The sequence below is a fragment of the Aquila chrysaetos genome, chromosome 24 (genome assembly GCF_900496995.4).
Source record: "Aquila chrysaetos chrysaetos chromosome 24, bAquChr1.4, whole genome shotgun sequence".
NCBI classification, from domain to species: domain Eukaryota; kingdom Metazoa; phylum Chordata; class Aves; order Accipitriformes; family Accipitridae; genus Aquila; species Aquila chrysaetos.
Genome location: NC_044027.1, coordinates 19304317 through 19321568, shown reverse-complemented (window position 1 = coordinate 19321568; position 17252 = coordinate 19304317).

Sequence of the window (17252 nt, the reverse complement as noted above, 5' to 3'; positions counted from 1 at the left end):
GGGGAGAACCGGCGGCTCCACATGCTCCAGCCCCCAAACACCCCAAACCTCCAGCCTGTTCCCTCTCTAGCCTTACCTGGTGCCGTCTTCTGGGCGATGTTTCCTCACATGGCACCCACAGGAGACCGCCTGCTCCACAGAGTCCTCCGCCAGCACGTCTGCCCTTCCCTTCATGGGGAATGGGCATTCACGTCAGGGAACACCAGCAGCGAAGGGCCGGTTCCTCAGAGAGTTTCCCGCCATCCCTGGCAGTGGGTCTCCAGCTGGGTGAGGGGTCACTGTGCTCAAGCGAATTCTGGGATTTCCTCCACTTTTGAGGATAAAACGCCCCCTTCACAGAGGCCATCGCCTCACTGAAAGCACCTTGCACCTGAGGAGTGCCCCAGCTTCCTCCCAGCAGCCACTGAGGTACCGAAACACCACAGTTCTGTGAAACATCATTTCTCAGAACATGGCCACCTCAGAAAAAAAACAGCGTTTGCCTCAAAAACAGCTCCTAAAGACACCTGCCTGCTCCAGTCTGCTGCGGCCAGGTCTGTGGCGGGAGGGCGGCTGCTGACTGAGGCCACCTCTTCTCAGAGCAGGAACCCGCCCGTGCGGCTCCGGAACCTTCCGGCGCCTTCCCTCAGGGAGAGGCGGCCGCAGCGGGGGCCCGGCCGGGCTGTGCCGGGGGGAGGCGGCAGCGGCCATGGAGGAACCCCAGCCCTCACGAGGCCTGGTGGGGTTTTCCGAAGAAGGGGGCATCGCCAGTCAGGGAGCACGGCTGGCTGTTTGTAATGGAGTACGAAAGTTTGCAGGGATGCTGTGGGAGGCAGAGGAGGGGACAGGAGCTCCCGCCAAAGCTGGGCAAACGTTAGCACAGCGCTGCGTGGCAGAACGAACCTCCCCGAGGGACGCCCAAAACGGCCATCCCAGCACGCCGGCAGTGAGTCCCGAGGAACGGACAGGATTTCCTCCATCAATCAAGCACGACAGAGCCTGCAAACCTCAACAAAGAAAAGCTCTAGAAAGGAGTTAATTAAAGAGTTCCAGCTCCCTCCGACGCAGACCCTGGTCCTTTGTGAGCACAAAACTAAGCCCGAGCGTTCCCACTGCTAATTGTGAATAAGTTGAGGAGCTCTTTGCTGTGACTGCTGTGGTTCATGCTGTTGCCACATTGTGCAGACAACACCCACATAAAACCACCAGTGTGTCGGCTGCAGCCTCTCCCCTCCCTTGTTTTGTTCATTTACGTCGCTTGCAAGCTTTAGTGGCAGTCTGTGCACCTCTGGAACTAAAGCTGTAACTGCTTTCTCCAGGAAATTCTCAAAATTGCAACATGTGAGCCTAGCCCTGCAATGGTGACAGGGAAATTTCACAGATTTTTTTTTTCCTGTAAAAGGTTCCTGTATTTTTCTCCTAAACAAGTGAGTCCACAGGTGGAAATGCAGAGCATGCAAATAGGTGTAAAGCCATGGTTGCAGCATGTGCTCCCTCTTGCGCCGAGGTTCATCAGAGGCTCTCACAGCTCCTGGCTGTTTCAGCACAGAGTTGAGTTTTGTGAGTAGATACGTGGTGATGTATGCCCACAAGGAAAGTGGCTGCAAAGCTCAGAAACACAGGCTGTACTTCCACAGACTGCCTCTGCTCGTGGGCTCACCGAGTCACGCGCCAAGTGCTGAAATATGCGGTCACCTGCTAGCTCAGCTATTGCAAAAATGGTGGGAAGGTGATAGCAGTTCACACTCTAATGCTTCCTCTCACTGCTCAGTGCCAGGTCATCCAGCATTGTTTGCTAATGCCAAGCCCATATGGGATGTTGAATTAGAACATGGTGTCAGTGGCCTGAGCTGGCAGCACAGCTTTCTGCTGGAGGGGCAGCTCAGTACATGGTTAGCATCACAAAAAAAAAGAATTCTGGACTTCAATTGGACTAAATGTTGCAAACACATGATAACCATCAACTTCTCTGCAGACTGCATGGAACAGCACACAATAAAACAAAGCATGTCACAAATGTGAAAACCTGGAGCTGTTTCCTCACATACCATCAAATTCCAGGACTCTCTCTCTTTGCAAACAGGCTATTTGCCAGTTTGTTACAATAAGAGATCTCCTTGCACCATTTGATTAGGTTAAGCATGGGTACCAGGGTGTACTCATGTTCAGCATTGATTCTCCTCCGAAATCCCCCGTGAGAACACTAAAAGCAGCTGTAAGATATTCCCTCAGGTCTACTCCAGAGAGGTGGTACTGCCTACCTGTCCAGTCCAATAGACGACACTGGGCTTGGCCTTCCAAGCTCAGCTAATCATGGCCAGCTGCCAAGAGACCCTAATACGAGCATCTCACTGGAGCATTAATAGGAAGCAGAGAGTGTTATCTGTGCATGGGAATGACTGCTTCAAACCAGGACAAAATCAGAAAGCAGAAAATTAGAGCTTCAACCATAAAGTTCAAAGAACATGGGGAAAAAGCATGAAAAATAATTTTGACACTTTGAAGTAGAACTCAATTGTTCCATTAAACTGTATTTTTAATAAAAAATAACAATAACAGCATTCCAAATATCTATTTTATAAGCTTTACTAATGTATATTTTTTTAATACATGTCAGAAATTCTTACTTGAGGCAAATGCAATATTTATAGAAAGCAAGAGACTTCAAAACAGCTCCAGAGACTTTAAGCTCTCGATTTATTCACAGATTTAGAATAACTCAGGAATACAAAATGACAAAATGTACATTTTTTATATTGTTTACTAATGTATTGTCTCTTGTCCCTGATCCGTCATTTTTCTGACTGGAGGAAACACATTCAGCTTCTTCACTCCCTTTAATGCTACATACTTCTGGAGGGAAATATTCCCATTTGGTGAAAATCTATCACAATTCTGTCTTGCAGAATATCACTCCCAGAGAATTATGTGAAGATCATTAATAAATACATTTTTGCAATGACAGTCATTTCTTCTTTGGTCATGATTTGTATCTATTATTTGCTTCAGCTTCTCCAGTTCCCAGAGAAACTGCTGGTGAGAGTGAAGAAGAGAAGAGGTGGTGCAGCTTCAGACCAAAATCAGAATGGAGGTTTGCCAGTGGCTAGAAAGGCTAACAAGTATTGGAAGTTAGTTAACCCCTAGTTAGACACGTCACTGGGTGCGGAAGGATGCCCTCACTGTCTGTGAAAGACCACCTCTGTGATGTGTTGGTTGTGTTCAGAAGCAAGGAGCGGGCTTTCCGGACGACAGCTCCGGGAGCCGGGAGGGCCGTGTCTCTCCTCCCAGCTCAGACACTGCCTGGCTGTGTGACCTCGTGCGGGTCACAGAACTGCACCGCACCTGAGGCTCATCCTCAGTGGAAGAAAGGGTCCTTCCTCTGCCAGGGCCTGCTCACAGCCCCTGGGCCCACGCCAGTCAGGCATTCTGGTGAGAGATGCCATAAATAGCCAACAACAGAGAATGGGTAAGAAGATAGGAAAGCAGTCAAAATATTCTTTGTTAGCATTGTAAATCTTTAGTTTTCAAAAACAATTATTGTAGACCCACGAAAGTGCATGGTTTAAAAAATACCAAATATCAGCTCCTTTTATATATTAAGTCTGTGTGACATTCTTCAATCTGGAGGCATCTCTGAAATTGCAGAATGTCCGCTGTTTCTTTCTGCCTCTTCAATCAGCAGGTGAGCAGGTAAGTGTGTTTCACTTTTGCAGGGAGTGTTGTACCTAGGCAGTTTCACTTTCCGTTCTCACGCATTTTTTCATTATATTACAGTGCACCTATATTTTTACAGCCGTACCTAAACACTGCTATAACTGAGCACTGAGGAATTTTGGAGTAGCCGGCCTATAACACCCCACCTATAGCATGGGCACAACATCGCTCCAAAAAGGATGAAGGGGAAACAGTCAAAAGCCTTAAAACAGCCTTGCAGCATGAGCTGAAGTCTGCTGTCCCGGGCTCTGGTGGAACAAAGTCGTGATATTCAGTTGCAAATATCTCAGCGCAACAGTGAAATTTCCAAACCAATACCATGTTTTGCTAAGAAACCATAAATACTTTTGTACTTGCTTCTCCTTTTTATTTCAGCACTATGTAAGTTTTAGAGTGAAAATTATCTGATGTTCTTCAAAAAAGTAATCTAGCCTCTGATTTTGAGGTGTAAATTTATTCCACATACTTCACTATGTGCCTAGCAGAGGACACTGGGAAGCAAAGGAATTTGTGACCCACATACACAACTACCTCTATGTGCAGCATGATACAGATATGGGCAGACACAGGGTTATTTTTCTTTCCCAAGAAATCGTGGATCAGAATTAGTCAAAAAGACAGGTTACCCTGGCAAAAGATAAGTCCAGAGCTCTCCCAAGTGTACTGTTGATGAATCAACAGCTAGAGCACTCAGCCAGCTCAGTGTTGTGCTAGAAATACAGCAATAAATGATGTACTTTTGCTACACAAATTGCAGCAGCGAAGATACGCCGTGAAAGAGGATTAGCACACCAGTTCACTGTACTGCTACAAAGTGTTTCTTTGCTCATTAGACTTTCCCTGATGTTTCCAACTTCTACCAAAGTCCTGCTCAACCAAAAGGTTTCAGGACCTGATGAAAGACCACAAGTTTTGCCTACTCAGTTACCTGAGAGAGAAGAAACAAATTCAAGCTTATGCTTCCAGTTGGACCTACATGGGCTCTGCAAAGACACAGTGCTGCCCAAGATCTGCCCAGGAACTACAGACCTCAGCTGGAGTATGTTGAACCACAGGTGTCATCAGGGCTACATTTCCTGTAGAAGCAACCTGCACCCAGACTGATGGCTACAAATGTTCAGAAAAGCAATTATAATATTTTGGCAAAAATAACAAACTACAGCAAATTAACATTGCTAGGCTCAGCCTTAATTCACAGGAGTGTCCAAAGGTAAGATGACAATTTGCCCTTTCTTCTTCCAAGCCAGCAGCCGCACTGGGCACAAGCTGTAAATGAACTGTGTTCTGCAGCTGCACGTTCTCTCTAAAAAGTTGGTGAACTTACTGTAGGCAAGGTGCTACCTATGCTCTTCTTCAAACCACCTCTAAGAACTTTTTACTATTATAAATAAGTGCTTTTAAAGCTGATGCATTTACGGTCATTTCAATCACTAGCATCCAAAAGTGTAACTCAGGGCACTAAACATCCACAATTTAAAAGTGAGAATAAGTTCTGGGATCTCTTTTTTTCCCTGGTATCTCAAGTTCAAACTATGATTCCTCACATAGTGCCTCAACTCCAGCAGCTGGGCTTTAAGAAAAAAACAGTAATTGTCCAAAGGCATGTGACAAAATCATGCAAGTTGGTAAAAGCAGAGCCGGAGGGGTGGAAGAAACTGGTGAGTCAGCTCATCACAGAAACATATTTAGAGCTTAACTGGCTGTAAAACTCAATAAGGGCTATGTGTTCTGGGGCACTGGGCCAAAATATGCCCAAGAGCCTCCAGCTCTGTATGACAGAAGTAGCTCTATCATGCAAACAAACACTTTTCTGAGCAAAGGATTTTAGTTGAGAGAGCAAACAGGTCTTTGTGAGCATTTGACCACAAATGGCTTTGTGCTGCTGCAATCTGGATCCTTCCGACAGAGACAATTTTCCTCCCTGCCATTTCCCCTTCCCTAAAGGACCGGGGAGCAGTTCCCAAAGCACCGTGCACTTGGGGAACAGGGGATTGTGTTGCTCACTCACCAACTGGCCATGCACTCACACCCACGACCCGTCCAGCCCTGTACCCCTGCACCTCCTGTGCCCTCTGCACACACACCAGTCATTTCTCCAAGAGAAAACTTAATATTAATGGCCAGTTTTCTGCCTCTCATGCAGACACTAGCAGGTACCCAGTCATTCCAGACACTTGCAGCAGACCCCGTGGCAGGTGTCATGCTTGAAGAGAAACATCGTCAGCAGGGATGGCCCCAGGCCAGTCACCCAACCTGAGAGAGGCACTGTCCCATGAGTCAGTTGCTGCAGACACTGGTCTCACCATACCCTCCTCTGTCTGCCTCAGCCTCTGGCTAGTTTCTTTTCTGATCATAAAAAAACATCTTACAGAATGAAAACAAACAGTGAAACTTCTGGGACGTAAAGCAAGGGTGCAGGCCAGAAAGAAACGGCGTCACGGGGCAAGCCCAACCCAGAAGGAGTTTTACTGACGTACAGAAACACGCAGAGCTGCCGCATAAGGGCAAACGTGGCCGGTCTTGGGAGACATGGCTGCTGCCGCAGGCAAGGCCTGGCTGGGCTCCATGGCTGATGGGAGTCATCAGCACGCACAGACGGGACTTAACAGTGGGTTTTACAAACAGTTTTTACCAGCTGAAGTGATTCTGCAGCTGCCTTTGGAGACTGCCATTAATACTTAATTTTGGACCATTTGGTTGGTGCTGACAGAAATTCCCCCAAACAGCTCACCAAATGAAAGCTTTCCCTGGCTACCTTTAAAAGGGGAGCTGATTAACTAAGGGGTTTAATTGTTATTTTTGATGTTCTGGGTGTTTCCATGAGACTCTGGCACAAAGCTGTGGTGATATTTTAATATAAACTTTGACAAATTCACTGGAGCTAAATAATTAAGCTTTTGCAGGGTGCTAACACTGGAAGCTCTGAAGAAAGTGCCAAAACAGGGGTTTTGAGTGTATTGCACAGGTCAGGTTTTGTACAGCACGGCTGCCATGGCTGGTGTCATTTCTCTGAAGGACAATTTCATTGCTAGCAGCTGGTACCCTCTTTGGCCAGAGTTATTTTACTTTTATTTGTCCCAGTATACACAAAACCACTGGTTTTCACAAGGGCAAAGAAGAAAGCCTTGCTGACACCAAAAATGCCCCATGTCACCCTGATAATCATCATGCAATTATCTGCAGAGAAGTGATAACTCTGTTTCAAAGGCATGAGGAAAACAGTTTCGAATTAGGTCCATGGAACAAATTCTTTTGTTTGTTGACACCAAAGAGCTCATTCAACTCCTCTATAATGGGTAGAAATAACACGCTGACCCTCACAGACCCTGCTTCAAGCCCATGGTGATCTCCTAAACCAGCAATGTCCAGTTTGGGATATTTTCCTTATATGTAAATAAGGAAATACATGATATTAAGAATTTTGGATAAACTGCGCAATAAAAAAAATGAGCATTTGCCTGTATGGAAACCATCTGTGGTCATAAAGTCTAAAACGGCAAAATCACAACTGCCCTGGGTATCTAGAAAAGTGGTTACCAGTGCCACAGGACTGCTGCCTGTGTAAAACAGCAAGTGGTGCCGTTCCAGCAGACCCCGCAGAATCACAAATAGCAACTTTCCAAAGCATTTGAGCTGGTGCTTTTCACTGGCACTAAACTCATTCAGCTCCCATGCAAGGACAGGATGGCAGAGCGGGTTTTGGATCCTGCGGAAACCTGTGCAAAATCCCACCAGTTCTCATCCCCTCCGTGACCTGGCCTAGCTGCCTGTTGCTGCTAAGGCCCGCAGCTTGAAATACTACAGGGCTTTGGATTAAGTCAGTCCTTTCTCTATCAGTTATTGACATTTCCATGTTCATAGCTCCTGCAGGAGCAATGCTGTCATCCGGGCTCAGCGCAGCAACTGGATCAGGGATGGGGGGAAGGCTACTCACGCTTTGGACATGCTGGACAAGCAGGACGCACAAGCTCCAGTGCCTAAGGAGCTCCTTCTCTCTCTGATACTTTGTCTTAGCAGGACCTCGCATTTTTGCATCTTGCTCCAGTGCTTGTTCACAAGGCTGACACGTATGGCTGTACCCTGTGCGGCCCCTGCTAATTCATGACAACACTAGTGACTGACAAGAGCTGGCACCTTCCCCATCAACACACACTCTGGGCCAGCATGAGCAGCAAATCTACAGTCGAGGAATCTCTTAAAGTAAACGCTGGAGTGAGTGCTTGTGGCTGTATCTTGCAAGCACTGTTCAAAAGACTTGGCTCCTGGGGTTGGAGTATATAGTCTCCAGTGTGAGCCTCGCTGAAGTTAATATTAATGCTACAAATATTAATGCTACAGCTAACCCAGCCAGCTGCTGCACAAGGCAAAGAGGAGAGTTTATAGCAGAAAAGTCCCTGCAGCCTATTAGTTCTCTGCAAGACAGCAGTCTTGTCCTTCCAGATGTGTGCTCTGGCATTCAGCTCTGGAGCATCTGAGCGGTGTAGAGATGGCAAGCTCTGCACATGCCAAACATGTGTCAGAAACATTTCTGAGGAGCGTCTGCTCTTGCTACCCATCCCATGCTGTCCCGTGCTGCTCCTGACACGACCGCAAACAGCAGTGTCGCACACCAGGGTTCTCGCTGTCGGGAATGACATTTTGAAGCCAGACTGCCAGTGCTCGGTCCCCGCTCCGCCACGGAGCCCTTGCGCAAGCAGGGGCTGGTGATGAAGGCTGTGCTGAGACTGAGCAGGGGGTGCTGGCCGCAGAGCGCTCCACCTCCTGTCATCCAGGCAGGGATGTGGGGGGGGGGACCCGGCTCCCCTCTGCGCTGCTTTCCCTGGTTTCCTCGCCGTGAGCGAGGGCTGCGGCACGCTGCTGGGCACTGGGGTTTTGCGGAGCCATGGGTCTGGGTGCAGCCTGGGTACAGGCCCAAACTGGGAACCTGCTTTGCTGGGCTGGGCTTACGGATTCTCTCATCTCCCTGGTTCAAAGGTATGTGTCAGCCTATGCATATGCCACTAACCGTAGGTGTTTTTCTCTCTGTCATATAGGGGATTAGCAGGACAGATATCAAAACCTTTATACAAGTTAGTAAGTTTCAATAAAGAAAATGTTGCTTAGTTGAAGGGTACAGCCATAAAAATGAAACCTTTTTCACTGTATATTTAACAAGAAGTTACAACTTTGGTGGAGGCTGCATTTAATTCTCACCCATGCAGAAGTAATGGGCTTGCCAAAGCTGCACATTTTCATATCCTGAATAGGAGTAATTTTTGAAGGAAGAAAGGCGATCGAGAGAGCGGTGATTGCTGCGTTCCCGCCTAAAGGTGTGGCTGCTGCCTTCCCTCCATGGTAACTCGAACAAATAAGCTCCTCTGGGGAATTAGAGAGCTGAAATATTAGCAACCACTGGCACTATCATAGACACGTGTCACAACCCAAAACATAGCTGTATCCTGATAGAGAGGTTTGTGAGTTTTTATTTTGGGGTGAACCATATTTCCATGAAAGAGAGACAGTAAGACTAATGATGCAGACAGACAAATTAGCCAGGATGCAACAGAGGCATAGTGAGTAATGCACTGGAAGTACTAGTGGGGAAAAAAGGTTGAGCAAGAAGAAGTGATTTTTTTTTACATCTCTGTGTGTACAGATAATATATAATTAGATCTCTTGGTGTGTTATATATTAGTCTCTCTGGTGTCACTGTCTGCCCCTAAAAGACCAATGTTTCCCACTCTTCCTCTCTTTCCACAGAAAGTTTTAAGTGACATCTACACAGGTGGAGAACAAATTTTGTTCCACCAAGTTCTGGCACATTAAACCTAACAAAAATACAAGAGATGCAAGAGTAGCTAATGCTGTGTGCTCATTGCCTTTGCGATACATCACTACTAAGGAGAGTGTAGAGGGGGCCAGTCCAGAGCAAAACTATTGTTTGCAATTGCCTTTTCCTTTTGACATTTTCATTGTATGTTCTTTTAGGATTGTAAATCTTCTGCGATGTCTTTACAACACAGCTGCGAAGAGGCAATATCTAAAAGGCTGAGGAAGAAAATGTCCTGCCACCTGGGAGCAGCACTCTTTATCTCCCCAGTAACATTCAGGTGTCTTGGGCTGGTCTGGCTCTCTTCTCTTCCACTGTGATATTTTTCAGTCAATGCATGCCTGATTCTTTTTTTGTTCTTTCCTGAATTGCAGGTAGCTTTGAAAAAACACACATGAACCAGCCCTGCCAGGTAAAAAATAAAGGCTCCTGATTGCTATCATTATTATTATACCACTAGACATTTTGTTAACACTAAAGTGTGACATTTCCCTCCAAAGAAAGGCCTTCTTCTGCCCTTCTGCATGGCCACTTTATTGAATCCAAACTCCGTTTCCGAGGATCTTCACCTGTTTAAACGCTGCTGTGTTTCTAAAAGCAATTTAACCTTTCATCTTTTATGGATGGATCCTTTTTTAACAAAAATCCTATAGGGCCATTTTTCTCCTCATCTCCTTGTGATCTCAGTGATATTACGTGATGTAGCTTTTGAAGAAGAAATGCCGAAACAGCAGCTTCACCACCTGCAGCTAATGCAGCAGGAAGACGGAAAAGGCAACCTGGAAAAATCCCTTTTCAACATTTCTCTCACAAGCTCCTGGTAAGAATCCCCCAAACTGACAATGTCTCTTGCATAGAAATGAAGGGCAAGCGCTCAGGAAGGAGAGAATGGCCTGGAGATTTTGCCAACATAAAACCCATCAGCTTGTCTTCCAGCCTCGCGTCCTCTCACTGCATCGACGACTCAAGCTCCACCCAGCTTTAATTATTTATTTTTGGCAATGGCTATGTGTTGTCCAAGGTAACACGGTCTCCTGGGATGAAGAAAGTCATTCTGAACACAATCAGTGCCCGAGAGGTGCAGTGTTTAGAGCCAGAACTGTTTTCAAGGCATTGTTGCATGATTTTACTGCTTACTTACTGCATGGCTCACATGGGACTCTTGGTTCAATAAAAAACAGACAAACTACAGACACTAGTACATATTTTCCTCTACTAAATCCTCTAATCCTGGTTCAGTCCAGAGTACTCGGAGAAATTCAGCCTGTCTCCGTGCCAATACATGTTTCTCCTTCTCCCTCCTCAGCCCAGACCTCTCTCTGGGGAAGGCAGATCTGTCCTCACAGCAAGCCCAGCGCTCCCGGAGCCCATGCACACCTCCCCAGGCAAGGATTTACCACCGGGGACCATGGAGCCACAGGGCTGCACTGGCACCAGCCACAGCAGGTCCCTTTCTCCTCCTCCCATCTGCCTCGGCACCGAAGCTGAGTGATGGCCGGAGCCCACGGGGTCTTTGGAATGACCTACTGCAAGTGCAGAGCCCTCCACAGAGCCACTTGCTCCAGCTCTGCCGTGTGCCTGTGGAGAGGCAGCTGCCTCCACTGCCCAGCTGGGATTACCCAGTACCGCCAGCCAGGGGGAGCACGGAGAGCCTGGGGGCTGTGGGAAACGTGTGGTTCCTCCAGCCAGGGCCAGGCACCCTCTCCCCATATGGCCACATTCGTTTCCTTCCCGAGTCCCAGGCCAGGGAGACCAGGGCGGCAGCTGGGTGCCTCACTCATGTGGGGAGGGACCGTGCATCCACAGAGGACCCCTGATGACCCTCACCCTCTGCTGACCCTACGTTTGCATAGCGCTAGTCCTGTGTTTCCTCATCTAATGGCTCTTGCAGGCTGCACCACCTTCCCAACGCTGCCCAACGCACCAGGTCCCCCCAGACGCCTGAGCGCTGGAACAAGAGACTGAATTGGCTGAGCACAACATAAACAGCTACTGCCGCAGCCAAAACAAGGTCCTCCGGCGCCTGCAGACTTAGGCCACAGGCTCGTGAGTGGCAGCTGGGGCGAGGAAGACAGTCAGAGATCTCTGCGAGCAAGCCGTACTGTGAAAAAAACCCCATACCCTGGTTTTCCTGAGTTGCTGAGAAGTTTTTAGCAGGTTTTCAGGGAATTTTGAACCAGTGGCAAGTAGAGAACTTGGATCTTTTCTTTATAAGGTCTCTGGATCTCTAATTTGAAGACTGTCTGGCGACTACGGATGGGGACTGTTGAGTGCTGCACATGGAAGCTTCCTCCTTGGCATGGGCAGCTGTCCCTGAGCAGGAGCAGTGCTCACTGACCCTGAATACAAGTTATTTTGCAGATCTCCTGCTCCTTTGCCTCTCCCCTTCCCTGTCCCTCCGCATATCAGGTGTCAGATTTTAGTTTTAGAGTTTTTGCTTCAGTAAAGCTTCTCCCAGTCACACCTGTGAACATCCTCTTGCTATGGAAGATGTTATTGTGCATTTCACCCACAAATGAAAGATTGTAAAGTCTCACAGATGTGCCATCTCTAAGCTGTAGTTAAAATCTACATTTATCTGTAATTTACTTTATAAGACACATTAATAAAAATAATTAAAGCCACATAGCCAGAGCATCCACCAGCCAAAGAGACATCATTAACATTCCCTGCACCTGAATAACAAGCAAGGAAAAACAACATGGGGATTTAGAGTTCAACTTGCAAAAGATAACACCATGCATTAGAAGCGAATGAGCCTCCCAATGGGAGCAGCACTAGAGAATGGAAAGAAAATAAAGTAGGGCAGTGTGCCAAATTCAGGAGATTTAAAAAAAATAAGCAGCACAGCCATCACAAAAGAATCCCCGTTTCAGCCCAGCATGGGAGGAAGTATGAACTGAAACCCAACGAGGATTTCCATGTTACTGTCTTAATTTGTAAAGGCTTTGAAAAATAACACAATGCTGAGCTGGTCTTTCTTTTTTGGGAAGAGGGGAGAGGGTCAAAGGGAACTGTATTGGTTATCAAATAATGACAGAAAAAGCTATTCTCTCTGGCTCTCCTAAACTCCCAAGTGACTTGAAGGGACACAAAAAACACATCCAAAGAAACCCTTGCACAGGAAGGCAAAGCAAAGCCTGCACCTTTCTCCAGCATGCTGCTCTTGTGTAGCTGTTCCCTGCCTCCTTGCTGTGCACTGACACACAGCAGCTGTCCCCCAGAGGGACGGGAACTGCACCTTGAAATGGAGACTGATGCTTTTCCTCACACAGGAAGACAAGCTTTGGCGACTATAAAGCATATGGCAATAATGGCAGGATCAGATCTTGTGCATTCAGCGACAGTTCTGGGCACACACCACCACGAAGGGCTCATACCTTATAATTACTGGTCCAAGCTGGAGGGAGTTTATGCTAATAACACCCACAGGTACTGGACACAGAGCCTTTTTGTCCATATTGTTGGGGGATGCCACATTCATATCTAACTTTTCCTTTGCCTCCTGTTTTCAAACCTGTTCAGGATTTTTGCTTTTTTCCATTCTTCTTCTGACAATTTTAATTGTATAAACCCAGCTTTTCACCTTTTGTTGCTCAATGGATACAGGAGAAGGCGAAATGCAGGTAGAGCACCACAAAAGCAAAAGGCAGGTGAGCTTTGAAGGAAAAGGGATCTAGGAAAGCGACAAAAACGAGCATAGAAATGGAGGGTTGATCTCTGTTGTACTCACAGCATGTAGTAAGCCAAGCAACAGCTACTGTACCTTAACTAGGCAACCGGTAGAAAATCAAACCTTCCCTGTGATCAATAGGATAACGGTGAGAGTTTGATTAGCCTTGGAAAAATTACAATAAGGAGAGAACTTTTTCTCTCCATGGGCTGGGTGATTTCCCTGTGAAAGTTTTTACAAGAAAGAGGCTGCATATAATGCGTCTTGTTAACCCAAATTACATGCACTCGAATTCCCCCTCTTTCCCCAAAGAAATCAGAGAAGAAATCAGGCGTGAAATGGCATGTGGGTGGGGCTGAGCAGAGCAAGCACTACACTTGTAATTAAATGAGACTCGCTGAGCCCCCACTTCTCAGAGCCTTTCATTTTTTCTGCTGGGCTGCGCTCACTACCCAGAAACACCGGGATATATTACTTGTGTACAGATTTGACGCGCTCTGTGCAAGAGAAAGCATGCTGCAGGGAAGGCGTGTGCCTCTTGCCTTCCTCTAGGTCAGGAAATCCTCAGACCTGAACTTCATGCTGCAGCCCCAGAGCAGAGTTGCCTGCTAGAAATGTATCTTCTAATTTGTCAGGTCCAGTTTTTAATACCTCAAGCAGAAGGGCTTCTATCGTATTCACCAGAGACAACTGGACAGTGTGGTGCATTGCAATTTAGTTTTTCTAATTGTGTTCATAGTTTCTGCTACCAGATAATGTCACCAACATCTTCACCAGATGTGCTGGGAGCCCTTTCTGTCCTGTCCTCTCTGAGCGTGAACCCGTGCTCTGTTGTGCCGCTCCGTTTGCCCTGATGGGTGAAATTCCCTGAACTGGTCACCGTTAGTGGGACAGCACATGTGACACCGCTTTGCAGCACGTCATGTTTGCTAACTACGCTTCACGCATCAGGAGGCTTGAGAGTCTTTTGAGCCTTTACGTGGCTTAATATTGTGGTGAGTTCGCAGTCTGCCCCTAGGAAGTTTTGCAGGAGACCTTGCAAGCTCCGGCAGAGCACACAGACGCGTTACTGGGGCCCGAGGCGGGCAGCCTGCCCCCCCGCAGCCTCTCTATTGCCTTGACGCACTCAGAACTTCCCTTCGCGTTTTTCCTCTCTCACAGCCTTGTACAAAAGCAGCCGTCATCTGGAGAGAGGCAAACCCGAGCCTAGCCGTTTATTGCGGAACGGAGCCCTTCCAGCTCCGGGAGGCTCCCTGCAAAGCAGAGAGGGGCTTGCGCCCTGCTCTTTATCCTGGGTGAAAGACCGGCGGCCCTTCCCTCAACCTCCCTGCTCCGACACTCTTCCTCCTCTGCAAAGCTCCCCCCCCCCCGGCTCCCGGCCCCGGCCGGGCTCGCAGCGCCCCCCCCCCGGAGCCCAAGCCCGGGGAACCGCCGCCGCCTCGCCCGTCCCGGCCACCGCCGGAGCCCCCGGCTGCGGGGGCGGGGGGCTGAGGAAAGCCAGCCCGGCCTCACGCCCGGGGAGCGAGCGCCGAGGAGGGGGCTCCCCTCCCCTCTCAGTAGCGGCCGGCAGCTGCTTTGGCAGCGGTGCGTGTTCCCGAGGTGAGGGGGTGCTCCCTTCTCCCGGGCCGTAGTGAGGGGCAGACCCTGCGGGCACGGCAGAGGGGCAGGCGGTGCCTGGGGAAATCCTACGCAAAACCCCTTCGGGGACAAGGGACGGAGACAAGAGGCCGGACCGGCGATGCCAGGGCTCTTTGGAGGTTGTGTACTGAGCGCAGGAGTGCTCAGGAGGAACTTGGGTGAGTTTGGTGTCCGATTCTGACTTTCATAGCTGAAGATACGCCGTGCCGACCCAGTCCCCAGGCCAAGCCCAACGAAGGCACCCATTTCGGTGCTCTTGTCCGAAATGCCTGATTTGATGCAGTTTATTATAGCTTGAACATCAATCTTGTGCACATGGGAACTGTAACTCCCAATCCCTGGCATAAAATCCATGGGAATGGAGTCCCTGTTTCCCAGACAGCACAGAAAGCGGTGTATTAGGTTGCTACTATTATTAACAGCAGTAATAGAAGTACTAATAATGTAAATACTAACAATTTGCACGGTAGCGGTGCCAAGAGTCTCTGCCTCGCAGGGGGGTCCAGTTGTGCCAGCTGCCAAAGCACATACAAGACCCAGAAGACTTCACAATCAAAAGACACGCAACAAAGTGTAGGTGAAAGAAGCACTGCAGCCCCACTTTTACAGTTGAAGACTGAGCTGCTAGTGGAATTTAATGGCAAGATGGATGTTTGCTTGTGAAAAACAATGTCATGACTCTTCCCCTAACTCCTGCTTTGCTGTACATTTCCCTCTGTAGGTGTAGAGACCTGCCACTGCTTCCAGGCTTGCGCTCCTCCAGCTTTCTGGCCCTGGTTGTCCTTGAAGCCCACTGTCTCCTTCTCGGCTTGTGTCTCTCTTTCTTTGCTGCTGCTGCTGTGTTGGCACCCTGCCCTCTGGGGCTCCTTGCTTCTCAGGCCTCCCCTTAGTTTCTGGCTTTGTTTTTGTCTGTGAAGCATACGGTACGGTGCCAGTGGTCCTGGTGATGCAAGGGAAGGCTGTGATTGCAATAATAAACCAAGTAAGTAAGCCCGAGGGGGAGCAACCTGGGACAATATGCTTGTGGTGCCGCCTTCCTCCAGGGAGCAGAGACAAGGAAAAGAAACAAAGGAGACTAAGTGGAGAGAGGCAAGCAGGTGGCACTGGGGAGGCGGCAGGTGGAAGCAAGACAGCAGCGTACAAAAGATGAAAAGAGGAACGTAAGGAGAATATGAAGCTGAAAGAGATGCTTGAGCTGGGACAAGGGAATGCTGAAGAAGGAGCCACGTTTTAGGCCTTTGCAACAATAGGTTGTGAGGAGGTCTGCTTAAGAGAGGATCAGCTCTCCTCCTTGACTGACAGCTGCTAAATGTGTCAGTAGCTCAAAAGGAGATGTTTTCAGTGCATGCACCTCAGGCTGCCTCTGCTGATCTGCTGCCTCAGGTCAGGTGTATTTTATACACTATATAATTGCAGCATCTTCAACAGTTCCTGAGAATCTGCCCTCCTCTGCAGTCATCAAAATGCACTCCTCATTCACAGCCTCCTTCCGACACTGGGAGTATCTCAACCCTTAGCAACAGGTGGTGACAGGGCATGACATGTTCTATCAGTGTTTCAGTCTCTAGAAGATTAAGATTAGATTTCTCCCACTTTTGCATTAATGTCCTGTGAGATGCACAGGGCTGAGCTTGCAAGCAAAGTATCCTGTTTCCTAGACACGGTTGTACGGCTGAGCTCTGCAAAACCACAACTAATATATTGGTAAAGCTTTTATCCTTTTTTTTTTTTTATTCAGAAAACCTTTACTTGGGGCCAACTTAATGTAATGCTTTGACAATCCAGACGCCACGTCAAGAACACATACAAGTTGGACTCATTTTTTGTTAGTGCCCCCTCATAAACAGCAGAGATGGCCTTGTGGAAAACACAGGCAAAGCTGCTTTTTTTTTAAAGATGTTGTGTGCAACTGAGTTTACTACAGGCTGGAATCTGGGACTGACCGTCCCATCTGGTTTAGTTTCGTGAGGAAACTATTGAGGCTTTTTGGATATGCCTGCACTGCACAGTGCGAGATGACATGGGGATTACCCAGCCGGCCTCACCTGCCTCTGCACAAAGCTGAGCCCTGCCTGCCTGGCTGCTCACGCGCTGGGCTGGGGGCTGCTCGGTCAGCGATCACCTGGTAATGCACTTTGGCTACTCGACAAAGCTGATCAGGGAGTCACCTAATAAAAACCCTAGAATTATGTGTTGGAGACCAGTGCCTTCAGTCTTGATCTGTGTCCAAAAGCAGTGAGGCAAATAAAGCAGGGGGGCTCTGATGTTATTTAGGTATTTACTTCTTGTTCTTAGTATATCCAAATGTTCTCGGAAACCATTATGAAATCTGATCATCGGCTTGCTTCCAGGTACTGTGCCTCTGTGGAAAGGAGGACTGTAAGCCCAAAATTGGAGCTTTGGGGAAGGCTATGTTTAGTAGTGGGAGAAGCTGGAGAT